The sequence below is a fragment of the Acinonyx jubatus genome, chromosome E2 (genome assembly GCF_027475565.1).
Source record: "Acinonyx jubatus isolate Ajub_Pintada_27869175 chromosome E2, VMU_Ajub_asm_v1.0, whole genome shotgun sequence".
NCBI classification, from domain to species: Eukaryota; Metazoa; Chordata; class Mammalia; order Carnivora; family Felidae; genus Acinonyx; species Acinonyx jubatus.
The window spans coordinates 47815915-47829260 of NC_069396.1; the positions used below are offsets into that span (position 1 = coordinate 47815915).

The following is a 13346-nucleotide window of genomic DNA, read 5'->3' on the forward strand; positions in this document are numbered from 1 at the left end:
GTCACAGAAAGGAATGAAATCATGCCATTTGCAACAACATGGATGGATATAGAGAATATTGTGCTAAGCCAAATAAGCCAGTCAGAGAAAGACAAATAACCATATGATTTCATTCATATGTGGAATTTAAGAAACGAAACAAACAAGCAAAGAGGGGAAAAAAGAGGCAAACCAAAAAAGCCCAGATTCCTAACTATAGAGAACAAACTGATGGTTACCAGAGGCGAGGTGGGTGGGGGGATGGATGAAACAGGTGGAGGGGATCGAGAGTACACTTATCATGATGAGCACTGAGTGATATATGGAACTGCTGAATCACTGTATTGTACACCTGAAACTAATACAACAGTGTATGTTAACTGCATTGGAATTACAATAAAAAAATAACAAAAAGGAGCCAGACGAGTTGAGGGATTAGGGCTGACCTTGAACCAAAGGCACGTTCAGGTTCACAAGGACTGGCAGTGAAGCTGCAGGAGGAGGGGGGCTGGCTAGAGGGGCAGAGTCTGGAGAGACGGGGAAGAGCAGAGTGAGGGGAAGCCTCCTGGGAAGGCTGGGTGATGGGCACACAGAAGGGCTCTGTCTCCTCATCCCTGATCGTGGCCTAGTATCTCCTGTTGGGGGCCATCTGATATACCATAGGATAATTAGCACCATGCCAGCCTCCACCCACCAGATGCCAGGAGAACTCTCCACCCCTGGTGTAAAGAGATTTTCTGGAGACAATGCTGCGTATCCTAGAGGAAGGGGAGAGGTGCTGGTAAGATCCCTCCTCCTTGAGAACAAGTGACCTACACTAACCTCTAGTATTAACTAACCAAATGAAACCCTGGGCCTCTTGGAGTGTGCAAATAAGAGAGAAAATAAACAGGCATAATTAATGTCATGAAAAACTACTTTTAATTAATCAAAAGTTGATTTGTCAGCAGATGGCATATTTATCGGTGATTATCTTGGCTGCCTGTGGCTCAGTAGCTCGAAGACTGGTTTTGCCAAGGGTGTGACCACAAATCAGAAGGACACCACTGGTTTATACCGCCAGGTTAGCTGAGGGAAATTCTGTAGACATTGGGATGCAAAAACATACAAATCTGTATGTAATGTCACTAGACATGTCCTCTGACGTCGTCACTGTCTTGAGAGGCATCTTAGCCATGAATGCAAAGACATACTATCATTTGGAAGAAATTATCTTATTGAGAAGAAAATTATATCATAAGAGCATCTCCTTATCCTCAGAATCATACACCTCAGCATCATTCCTTAAGGATAAATCTATACCCCAAAAAACAGACTTAGTCAGGGACTGGCCAGTGTTAGGGTCTGGTTCCCAGCACCCGTGGGCTGACAGCACCCTCCCCTCTAGCCTTGGGCCCCTGCCTGAACCACAGGAGCCTCTGATGCTCTGGTACTAAGGGGAGGGGGCCTTTAAGTGTCCTCACTATTCCCTGTCCATATCTAGACTCTACACAGAACCTGTTGTCCACTTTTGGATGTGATACTCAAATTACCGACCTCCATTTTCATCCTTCATCCAACCCAACATTGTGACAGGCCCAGGAGGTGCCTTCTGCTTGTGATTTTGAGGGAAAAGTTCTCAGAAACATTTGCTTTCACCCACCTTGAACAGACCTCCATCATGAGTGCCATTATCATTACCAGCAGCATTTGGACACCTTCCCCTCCCTCTCCGCCCCCCCCCCCCACCCCGAGTAGTCAGATGCCTTCCAACCCTTAGGGGAAAATGTGACTCCCTCCAAAAGTATGACTAGTAGAAATGCACAAGAATGGGGCGCCTGGGTGGCTCAGTCGGTTAAGCGTCCGACTTCGGCTCAGGTAATGATCTCACGGTTCATGGGTTCAAGCCCTGCATCGGGCTCTGTGCTGACAGCTCAGAGCCTGGAGCCTGTTTCAGATTCTGTGTGTGTCTCTCTCTCTGCCCCCCCCCACCCCCACTCATGCTCTGTCTCCCTCTGTCTCAAAAATAAATAAGCATTAAAAAAAAAAAAAAAGAAATGCACAAGGAGACAGTACATGAGTGTCCACAGGGAAGATTCTATGTGAATTCATGAAAGCTTAAAATCCTAGGAGCGTCCACATGAAATCAACATTGCCATGCTAAAACCTGAATCTTGGTTGGTTTTCACCATTTCCTTAAGAGCCAAACTGCAAAATGTGAATTAATAACAAACTAGAAGAATAAAACATTTGTCACAGTTACTGATAAAACTAAGTTATTCGTCCTAAAGAGAAGGTTCCAGGGGATTATCCTCACTTTTACCAGGTAGCTCGCTATCTATATTTTTCATAACCTAGTAGAAATTATCCTTTCTTCCCTAAAAGCTTAAAGAGAAGACAGGCAGCCCCTGACCCCTCTCCCAGAGCCAATCACCTGCGACCAACCATGAGAAGAGCTGAGGCCTGAGCTTCGCTGGTTCTCAAGACAGTGCGGGGTGCTCAACCGGCTGCTGCAGGCACAGGACGTCCGCGTGTGCACGGGCACCGGCCTGGAGCAACCTGAGCACCATCCCACATCCCCGATGTCAGTTGTCACCAAACCCTGCACACCTCACCCTGGCTGCATCCTGGAACATGAGGGAACTTCTGGAAGCCCAATCCTTGCTCGAAGGCACTCCCCAACACCCGCTCCTCCAGGGCTGCTGCCTGTGTGCCCGAAACCCACAACACCCCACACTCAGGGCTGCATGGAGTCCAGTGCACCCATGATGAGCACGATCCTACGCAGATTCCACCACCACCCACCAAGATACTGCTGGACTGGGACCAGCCACTACCTACATGTGGTGGTAGGAAAGGTTTGGGGGCGCTTTCCCACAAGAGAACTGGGACCCAGTACCCGGCCCACCTCTCCAACACTTGGGGGAGATAGATGAGGTACAAGCTTTGGTCTGCTGGGCACTGGAAAGTGGTGTGGGGCTGGTGGACCTCAAGATTGCCCCTCAGCGCAGAGGGGGGCCCTTCCACTACCCCTGGCCCTGCAAGGCTCCCAGCATCGGAGGACCACCCAGAGAGTCAGTGTAGAGGCCAGGCTCTGAGAAAGGGAGCCGGGGGGTTGATAAGGCTCTTCTGAGAGAGCCAGGGCACTGAGGGCAGAAGGGGGAGACAGGACAAGATTAAAGCCCTGATGAGAACTGACATGGTCCCTTCCTTGTACCCAGGCTGGAAGTCCACAGAAGCATCTACTTCCATCTGGGAGGGTGAGAGAGAGAGCCTGATATCCAGCTGTCCCTGTGCCCACTGCCTGTGGCAGGTATAGCATCAGCCCAGGACCCAAATCTTTATGTGTAGGAGGGACTCCAGCTCCAGGAACTCAGTCCTTACCTGCCTTACTTCAGCAGGGCCCATTTTCTGCTGAGGACACCCACCTGCTGCCCCCCCTCCCAGCCCCCCACCATCTACTACCCAAGAGCTGGAGCCCTCTAGGCACCTTAGGAAACTCAAGTCCCAGCTGCTTCTACTCTGCTGGGATGTGTATCTCATTGACACAGGTCCTGACCCTACCAGGCCTCCTCCACCAGCTCCTACTGACAGGGCTGCCAAGCTTCCAGACCCCTGTCTTTCTCCTGTGGAGCCCACCAAGCAACGGATTTTGTTTGGAGTGATGAGATCCCAGCTCCCCACCCTCCTGCAGATACTCTGCTCCCCCCATATTGAATCCACTCTGGGGCCCTGCCAAAGCAGACTGGGGGCCCTGTAATCCCAGTCCACTGACAGCTGCAGGCCTCCTAGCCCTGCCTTCTCTGCCCCTCTCAACACCTCAGCCCCCACCTTTGCCAACCCCAAGGGCATCACACTCATAAGAAGTGGCCTGTGTCTGTCAACCCAACCCCATCAAATCTCAGCTGCCTCAGTCTCTGTGAATCGAGCACCCCAGATTTCTGGCTTGGCTATCAAGGCAATAGTGGTTGCCATGGGCGCTCCTGTTCAACCCTCTCTTCCAAATGCTGGAGGCCCAAAGCCTCCGTGGGGATGAGGAGGAGGCCAGGCAGGATCCTTTGGGACGTGAAGCGTCATACGCTCCACCCTGGAAGGACACTGCTCTTGTCAAAACCCTGTCCTCCTGATGCCAAACCACTCCTTCCTGACTTCTCCCCCAGGAGCAGACTTACCAGGAAGATATGCTTCCTCCCCCACTCCCCCATTCACCTGATTTGTATATGTGGATTTGTTCTTCTATAAAACATTAAGAGGCTACTTTACTATCATAGAGATTGCCATATTCTTTCTGTCAAAACTCATGGTAAAAATTTTGTCTGCAGAAGAATTTTCAACTTTGGAACTACTCACATTTTGGACCAGATAATTCTTTGTTGTAGGGGATTGTCCTGTTTATTGCTGGACCCTGGCCACTATCCAGTGGTTACCAATAGTTCGTCCACAGATCCAACAATCAAAATACTTCCAGAGATGTCAAATATCTCTAGGAGGAAAAATTAATACAGTTGGGCAACAGTGAACTATGCATAAATATTTTTTAAGGCTACATCTAAAAGAAGATAATGGCAAATGAAGAAAATCAGACACAGACCTTAAATGTAGCACAATGCCAGTGAAATAAATACAAAATAATATCTCAGGCATAATGAAGGAGACCAGAAACCAGGTGAGAGGTCCTTTGTATACTTTGCACGTTCTATTCTTTTCATTCAAAGCATCTTTAAACGCTGTTCAAACACAAATCTCATGGGTTTCCCTACTTAGAAAGTCAGAAAACACAGCTGTAAACAAATCAAAGCCAATTCTCTCATGAGGCTCCATTTGTAGATATGTGGAGGGGCGCCTGGGTGGTTCAGTCGGTTAAGCGTCCGACTTCAGTTCAAGTCATGACCTCACGGTTCATAAGTTTGAGCCCTGCGTCAGGTTCTGTGCCGACAGCTAGCTCAGAGCCTGGAGGCTTTCTTCGGATTCTGTGTCTCCCCCTCTCTCTGTCCCTCCCCTGGTGTCTCTCTCTCTCTGTCTCTCTCTCTGTCTCTTAAAAATAAATAAAACATAAAAAATAAATATGTGGATATATAAGATAAACCAGTAAATAAATACATACTATGTCAGTGGAGGATACTGGCTACCAAGAAAAATAAAATCAACAAGAAACAACAGGTGTTGGTGAGGATGTGGAAAAAAAGGAACCCTCATGCCCTGCTGGTGGGAATGCAAACTGGTGCAGCCACCATGGAAAACAGTATGGACGTTCCTCAAAAAGTTAAAAATAGAACTACAATAGGATCCAGTCACTGGACAACTGGGTATTCCCCCCAAAATACAAAAACACTAATTCAAAGGGATACATGAGCCCCTGTGTTTATAGCAGCATTATCTACAGTAGCCTAATTATGGAAGCAGCCCAAGTGCCCACCAGTAGATGAATGGATAAAGAAGATGTGGTATGTATGCATACATATATATTTACAATGGAACAGTACTCAGCCATAGAAAAGAATGAAATCTTTCCATTTGCAATGACATGGATGGAGCTAGAAAGTATAATGTTAAGCTAAATAAATCACAGAAAGACAAATAGTATATGATTTCACTCATGTGTAGGATTTAAGAAACAAAGCAAATGAGAAAAGGAAAAAAGACAGAGACATAAATCAAGAGACAGACTCTCAGCTAGAGAAAACAAACTGACGGTTGCCACAAGGAGGGGTGGGGGGATGGATGAAATAGGTGAAGGGGATCAAGAGTACACTTATCATGATGAGCCCTGAGTAATGTAAAGAATTGATAAATCACTATATTGTACACCTGAAACTAATATAACACTGTATGTTAACTATAGTGGAATTAAAAATATTTTAATTAAAATAAAAACACATATCTTAATGCAAAAGAAAGAAAGAAGAGAAAAGAAAAGAAAAGAAAAGAAAAGAAAAGAAAAGAAAAGAAAAGAAAAGAAAAGAAATAAATTCAACTGATTCAGTTCTCCTGAGGAGCTATTGGCATTTGGTCAGGGAAGTCCTTGTTATGTCAGACAGTCCTGAGCCTCTTACTGCATTATTACCTCTTGTCCCCACACTCTAATTTCCAGAAGGCCTGTCAAGTCACTTATGGAACCAAAATACTGTCCCCAACCCACATTTCCAAATGCTCTGAGTGCCATCCCCAGTTGAGAAAACCTTCTAAATCTTTAACAGGTCTGTGAATAAAGAGGGGTCTTCCCTGCATTTGTTCTTTTTCTTCTGCTCATGGGGATTTTCTCTTAGCAGGAATTCACCTGAAACTCCAGGCCTATTCTTTTCTTGGGCACACAGGGAAAATATTATGTCTAAATTATCCCAGCCCCCCCCCCATCCCTATTCTCCTGGGAGTGAGTTGTGGTGGTGGGATACAGTGGGGGGTAATATCAACAGGAAAAGATGAGATTCACAAGAGACCCTACCCACCCAGCCAAGAGAGCGCTTGACTGTCCTCACATGGCCCTGGGGACCATGGGACCATGGACAGCTCCCAGCCTTTTTCCCTTTGCAAACTCAAGTAGGGACACAGGAAAACAGAAAACGGGGCCAGCTGATGTCCACACAAATATGAGCAAAGAAGGAGATACATCGTGGGTGTGTCTCCTCTCAGCCCCCTCTCCCAGTGTCTTCAGCCCTCCAGTCCAGGCTCTGATGGAAACACCCAGAAAACACACCAACTCTTCAGAAAAGCCTCCATCTTGTCTCACCCTGCCCCTGTGACCTGCTCCTTGTAATCCCATCTGCACACATACTGCCCCTCATAATTCTTGCTCCTGCCTCCATGTATTCGCTCAAACAGTCCCTGCCTGGGGTGCCCTCTCCCCCTTTCTTTATAAATCTGCTCCTTCCCCTTCTCTATAGCCAATCTCATTGGCCATCTTGCCATAAGGTCACCCCAACCTCTACAGGTGGACACAATAAACCCCCTCTGAATTCTCACCTCTGACTCTGTTCTTTTGTGCTGTGATAACACAGTCAGGTGCAGTTACCTATGTTCACATCCTATGTCCTAGAGATCCCCAATTTCCCAAGAGAGAGACAGGGCGAGCCTACTTTCTCAATGGCCCCATCACAGGAAAATGGCTATTGTGTTCAGAGAATGAATAAGGGAAAGAAGGGTAGATAAACGGGGGGACACCTGCTTCTGCTCTCACAAAATCACTATGGGCATGCACAGCAGATGAAGAAATGGACACCCACATGCATTCCCAGTCGTGGATTGGTGCCAGTTTTATATAAGGTAATGTGTAGGTTTGTTTCCTAAGTTTTTTGCTTGTTTTGAGATAAAATACATATAACCTAAACTTTGCCATTTTAATCATTTTAAAGTGTGGGGCCAGGGGAATGTGGGCCATCCAGTCCTACCAGAGTTCTACTGTGCTGCACAATAGACCCAGGGTGGCTGGAGTCCTGTACTGATTGTCCCTGCAGGAGAGGGGTGAGAGCCCATCTCTGCCCAGGGCTCAACGTCCAGAGCAGTGATCTGAACCCTAGTCAGATGCCTGGTCCTAAGCCTGACAGAGAGTACAGAATCCCTCATGTCCACCACAGGGCAACATCAGGACAGGCACAAAATGTGGTTCTCTCTCTCTCTCTGTCTCTGTCTCTCTGTCTCTCTCTCTCACTTTCCCTCTCTCACTTTCTCTCTCTCTCTCTCTCTCTCTCTCTCTCTCTCTCTCTCTCTCTCTCTCACACACACACACACACACACACACACACACACACACACACATACACACGAACCACATGTCCTCAAGTACCCTTGTGCATGGAGTCAAGGAGTCAGGGTGATTTGGGGAGGAGAGTGACCACCATTCCTAGACAAAACGATAGACGTGCCTTTGGTAGAAAGATGACCCTGAGCCCAGGAGAAATGACATCACGTTCCAGGTGTACCTCCCAGGGAGAGCTATGCTGAGGAGTCACGCATCCTGCCTGAATGAAGTAGAGGCGAGTCTCCTATTAGTGAAAACACTGTATATTTCATTCTCCCTGTTCTTCCCCCACAGATGGGCCCACCCCAGGAGCCTTAGCACTTTATTCCTGATGGGGCCATCATGGGCATCGTGACTGGGGCCCAGGGTGAGCTGACTCTGAACTGGAACCCCTGGATATCTTCTGCATCAAGAAACCAGTGGGGGTAATGGAGCCCTTCAGATCATGTTCCTCCTTTGCTTAGGGGGAGACAGAGGGCTTCCCTCATCTACAGATGAGTCTCCCTTCCCCTCCTCATCCCTCATCCACCATTCTGACATTTTCCTGCCCTCAGCTAAAGAGGATGACTTTTCAAAAAGTCTTTGGCCAAAGCAACCCCAGACACCCAGAACTTCCCTTAACTCTGTCTGGGGATAAGGGCTCCAAGGACACCCATGTCCTCTATCACTTACCTCCCTGCACTGGCTCCTCTCTCACCTGGGTGTGAGTTCCCTTCAAATCAAAAGCCTCAGCACCAAGTACCTCATGCTCATGCCAAGGCATAGGACACTCCCAAGGAACACAGACACCCTAAGAGAGGACACCCTCCAGACTGACCATGTCTCGCCTGACCAGAGGGCCCATATCCCTGGGTATTTCCTCACCTGGCTCACTCCCCTCAGCTCCCTGGGAGAATATGAGACTCCATGTGGAATATTCTCGCCCTCACCTGGGGTTCCATGGGCTGGGACACCTCTCTGAATAAAAATACCTCCAAATACTCCCCCACTCAGCTCACCAGGTCACTGTTAAGTTTTACATCTGTATCTGTTCACCTTGACAGACCCATGAGGTCTCTGCATCAGAGAATAGCCCTGAGACTCAGAGAAAGAGGAAAGATCCAAAGACTAAGGGAAATTGGAATGTGGTATGGACTTATCATTTAAGACCTACTCATCCACCCTGGGAGAGTCCAGAGGACACACCTTTCCCTTTCATGACTGAGGTGTGAGCTTATAAGGGAGCCCCAGCACACTTAAAGAACTCTGTGATTGTTCTCCTCTGTAGGTCAGAGGGAGCTGCTGCCAGTGAACTGGGAAACGTAAATGCAAGGAGGGAGATTGGATCCCAAGGAGGTAGGGCCAAGAGGCCATATTAATCACTGAAAGTGACTTGGGCCACAGTCATCACGAAGGACAACAGACTCAAAGCAGCAATCAGAATAGTCTCATTCACAGAGACCAATGACATTGGCTAGTTGATCATGGTGTTCCTAGAAATGAAACAGATGGAAAGCCTACTGAATTCTTACTTGGTCTATATAAGCAGAAGAGTTCTAGAAAGTCCATCGTGAATCACAGCAACTGAGTGTTATGGCCCCTCAATTAATTCCCAGACTTGAGCCAATTTAAAGAGTCAGAACCCCTTGAATAAAGGAGAAGCTGGGTCCCCTTGAGGAAGGACCCAGTATGCTGCCAAAAATTTATACAATGAACCTTTCTCCCACCCTTCCCCAGAGGGACCTGTGGCCTTTTACCAGGATGACTGTGCACTGGGGAAAAGGAAATAGTCAGCTCTTTGGGGCATTACTAGACATGGTCTCTAAACTGAGGACCCAATGTCACAGTGGCCCACCACCAATCAGAGGAGGGGCTTATGGAGCTCAGGTGGTCAATGGAGTTCAGCACAGGTTCATCTCACAGTGAGCCTGGCGGGGGGGGGGGGTGTCCATGAACCAATCCTGTTGTTTATTTCCCATGTTTGGCATAATTAAACTAGTCATACTCAACAGCTGGCAGAATCCCCACATTGGTTCCCTGCCCTGTGGAGTGAGGGCTGCTACAGTGGGGAAGGCCAAGTGGAAGGCACTAGAACTGCCTCTACTTAGGAAAACAGTAAACCAAAAGCAATACCACATTTTACTGGAGGGACTGCAGGGATTAGTGCAGCACCAAGGACTTGAAGGATGCAGGGACCTTGGAGAGTGACAGTGGATTATCATAAGCTTAAGGCGGTGGTGACTCCAAGTACAGCTGCTGTGCCAGATGTGGTTTCCCTGCTTGAGCTGATTACTGCCTACCATGGTACCTGCTTTGAAGCTCTCCCTCTGGCAAATACTTCTTTCTCCATACCTGTCAGCAACGACCTACCAGAATCAGTTTGCTTTCAGCTGGCAAGACCAGCAAGGCACCTTCACTGTCCTAGCCCAGGAGTACATCAACTCTCCAGCCCTGTGTCCTAATTTAGTTCACAGGGATCTTGGTGGCCTTTCCCTTTCACAAGACATCATTCTGGCCTGTTGCATTGATGACATTATGCTGACTGAACCTAGTGAACAGGAAGTAGCAACGACTCTAGACTTACTAGTAAGACATTTATGTGTCAGAACATGGAAAATAAATCAAACAAAAATTCAGGGGACTTCTCCCTCAGGGAAATTTCTAGGGATCCAGAGGTGAGTGGCATATCAATCTACCTCTTCTAAGGTGAAGGATAAGTTGTTGGATCCCATCCCTCCTACAACCCTGCTCCTCCTTCATCTGTCCACGGATCCAACTCCCAGCATTCCAGCCATACACACCGCTGCCACCCAAGGGCACAGTTTAACTTACTGGAGACAATATGCACTGATATACATCCTGTGAAATCTGAGTTTGGTGACATTTCATTCAGGGAAGAGGCACGGAAAATGTACTTAGAGAAACAGATATTGGGACTCGCAGAGCTGTAATATGATGGAGTATTAACATGATATGTAATCCATATAAAATGTCTACAGATTGATGTTGAATAAACACGCAGAGCAGCTGAGCACAGTGACTCTGCCTTCTACACTTCCCTCCTTGTCCACCAGAGGGCAGCAGAGATACTCCGCAGCCTGGAGCCTTGGGGGGCCGGGGCGTGCAGGAGGGGAGGCGCTGCTGATCCTCCTTGGCGTGCCCACTCCCAGGAGTCTGACCCTCCCCAGCCTCACTCAGTGACAGTCCTCCTCGCTCCCCAGGCTCCCCACACTGACCTCCGTCAGCCCCTCCGGCCAGTCGGGTGTCTGCCCGCTGAGACAGGTCCCTCTGTAGACAGCTCAGCCCCCCACACCCTCTGTCCTTCGAGGGGCAAAGGCCCACTCACACTTCAGGTCTCAGCCAATAGATCACTTTGTCAGGAGTGCTCCATGTGACAGCCCCTCCCCGACCAGTTGAGACCTGTTACATGCTCCTGTCACACCACTTTCCCTTCATGGACCCTTTCTCTATTTTAAATGTTATGTTATGTTATGTTATGTTATGTTATGTTATGTTATGTTATGTTATGTTATGTTATGTTAGAAAGAAAATGGGTAAGGGGCAGAGGTGGGAGAGAAAGAATGAGAGAGAGAGAGAGAGAGAGAGAGAGAGAGAGAGAGAGAGAGAGAGAATCCTAAGCAGGCTCCACACTCAGCGGGCAGCCGACAAGAGGCTCAATCTCACCGCAGAGAGATCATGACCTGAGCCAAAATCAAGAGTCGGACATTAAATCAACTGAGCGACCGAGGCTCCCCACCTTCCCTCCATTTTAAGTGTGTCCTCAAAGCCATGATTTTCTCTGGGTGCCTGTGGCCCTGTTTCAGGATTCATGTCTGTCCTGTTCTCTTTGGAGTCCCTAGGACCCAGCCCCGTGCCTGACACGTAAATACTCGTTATATGCAAGAGGGACACCACACAATGGACGCATGTCACCCTGACATGTGGATCCTGGGGTTAGAGCCTCTTCTCTGTAGACCCAGGGGGACTAGCGTCAGCAGGGAGGAGGCCAGCAAGTGCCCCAGGCTGTCCCTTTAAGGTAGTTGGGCCTTTACCCCTCCTAGATTCAGGAGGGAGGACAGGGGCCTCCTACAGTGAGGGGTTGGACACCCATTCGTTCCCAGAAAACTGACACCCCCTCGCATCTCTACCTTGTGAATGACCTCTCCCCAGAGGGCTGGGTGGGCAGACTGTGTCCCTCCTCTTCTCTCAGAGATCTGACCTGGCACAAATTCTGGTCACCCCAGGCGGAGTGACCATCACAGGAGTTCAGAGACCTACCCTGACCTCAAAAGAAATCGGGAGGCGACTCCTCATCCTGAGGGCCCCTGGGCTGTGGGGACAGACATCTGCTACGGCTCCCTAAAGATTTCTCACCTGCCCAAGGGGTCCTGGGAAGGAGGGGAACTTCCTGTGCAGGATGGGACAGGAGAACCCAGGATCTACATTTGTTTCCATCTCAGAGGAGCTGAGGGTCTCCTCCCCTGTAACACAGGAAGCCCTGGGAACCCTCAGCTGAGTCTCCAGGTGGGCTCTGTGGGAGGCCTAGAGCAAAAGCAGGGACACAGATGACACGGATGCATTCCCCCCCCCCCCGCCCCGTGCTGTGATGAGGAAACAGGCATTGTGGTGTCCAGCCCCCTCCCCCCAAGCCAGTGCCTCTTCCAAAGTCTCAAGAGACTCTACTGGGTCATTCCTTGAAACCTCAAGGACAGAGAGTTCCTCCTAAGGGAGCACATCTCTCTGGGTGGACAATTCTCCTGACTCACGATCAGGAATCTTCTGGATGGTGCCTGTCCACTCCCTGGGCTCACCCTACCCTGAAATGGAGTCAGGCAACCCAGGACCCACAGGGACCAGGACCCAGGCTGCCCAGGGCTCAGGGCCCACGCATACTTTGGAGCCCAGTCAGGATCCCTCACCCAGCATTGCCTCCAGGGGGCGACATAGGAAAACTCGGGCAACACACAGGGAATTAAAATGTGAAGCTGGCTTTGTTTGCTTAAGGAGGTAGAGGAGCCTGATTTCCATCTCTTTCTCCAAGAGACCCTTCTGAGTCCCTCCCGTGTGGCTGTTCTGTCCTGCCCACTCCTTCTAGGGGCCGAGGAGCACCCTGATCTGTCAGGGGTCCCTGTGCAGCCCCCACTCCTTGCCTGGCACCAGCCACGGGGGAGGCAGGGTGACCACAGGAAAGTCCCCCTGGCAGAGGACACGGGCTGCCCAGGACACTCAGGAGCACACGGTCAGCCTCTTGGCCACAGTGCAGCAAGCAGACATGTAGAGGAAGGGTCTCCTTACGATCTTCCCTCGAGGATCAGGGAACCTCCCGCCATCGGACCTCCCCCCACCTCTTCTCTTCCCAGGACACACAGGAAACTGCCTGCACACCTGGAACCTGAGCTCCTGAGACACTTGGTCCCGGGTCTCGGTCCCTGGAAGCAGAGGCCGGGCTGGGGACACCCAGGGATGGAGAGTGGGTCCCTCACCAGTCATCTGGCAAGCATCCCTCACCCTGCTTGCCCTCTTCTCACCCTCAGAGCATTACTGTGACCTTGCTGCCAGGAGTCAATGCAACTTCCCCAGAGCATTTGAGAACACTGGGGGGACCCGGTGCCCCGCTGGGCTTCTCTGATACAGATGGAAAGAATCCCCTGGGTTTGGGGCCTCTGGGGCTCTG

At 49.5% G+C, this 13346-nt stretch overlaps 1 long non-coding RNA gene across 1 annotated transcript in view; it reads right to left on the minus strand.

Annotated features, from left to right (window-relative positions):
- LOC113593394 (uncharacterized) overlaps window positions 1-13346 on the minus strand; it is an 88361-nt gene continuing 75015 nt past the window's right edge. The window contains exons 3-4 of the long non-coding RNA XR_003413545.2: window positions 4309-4441; window positions 1-1059 (exon numbers count right to left, since the gene is read on the minus strand). This is a non-coding gene — a long non-coding RNA (uncharacterized LOC113593394). The remainder of the gene's footprint in view (window positions 1060-4308; window positions 4442-13346) is intronic.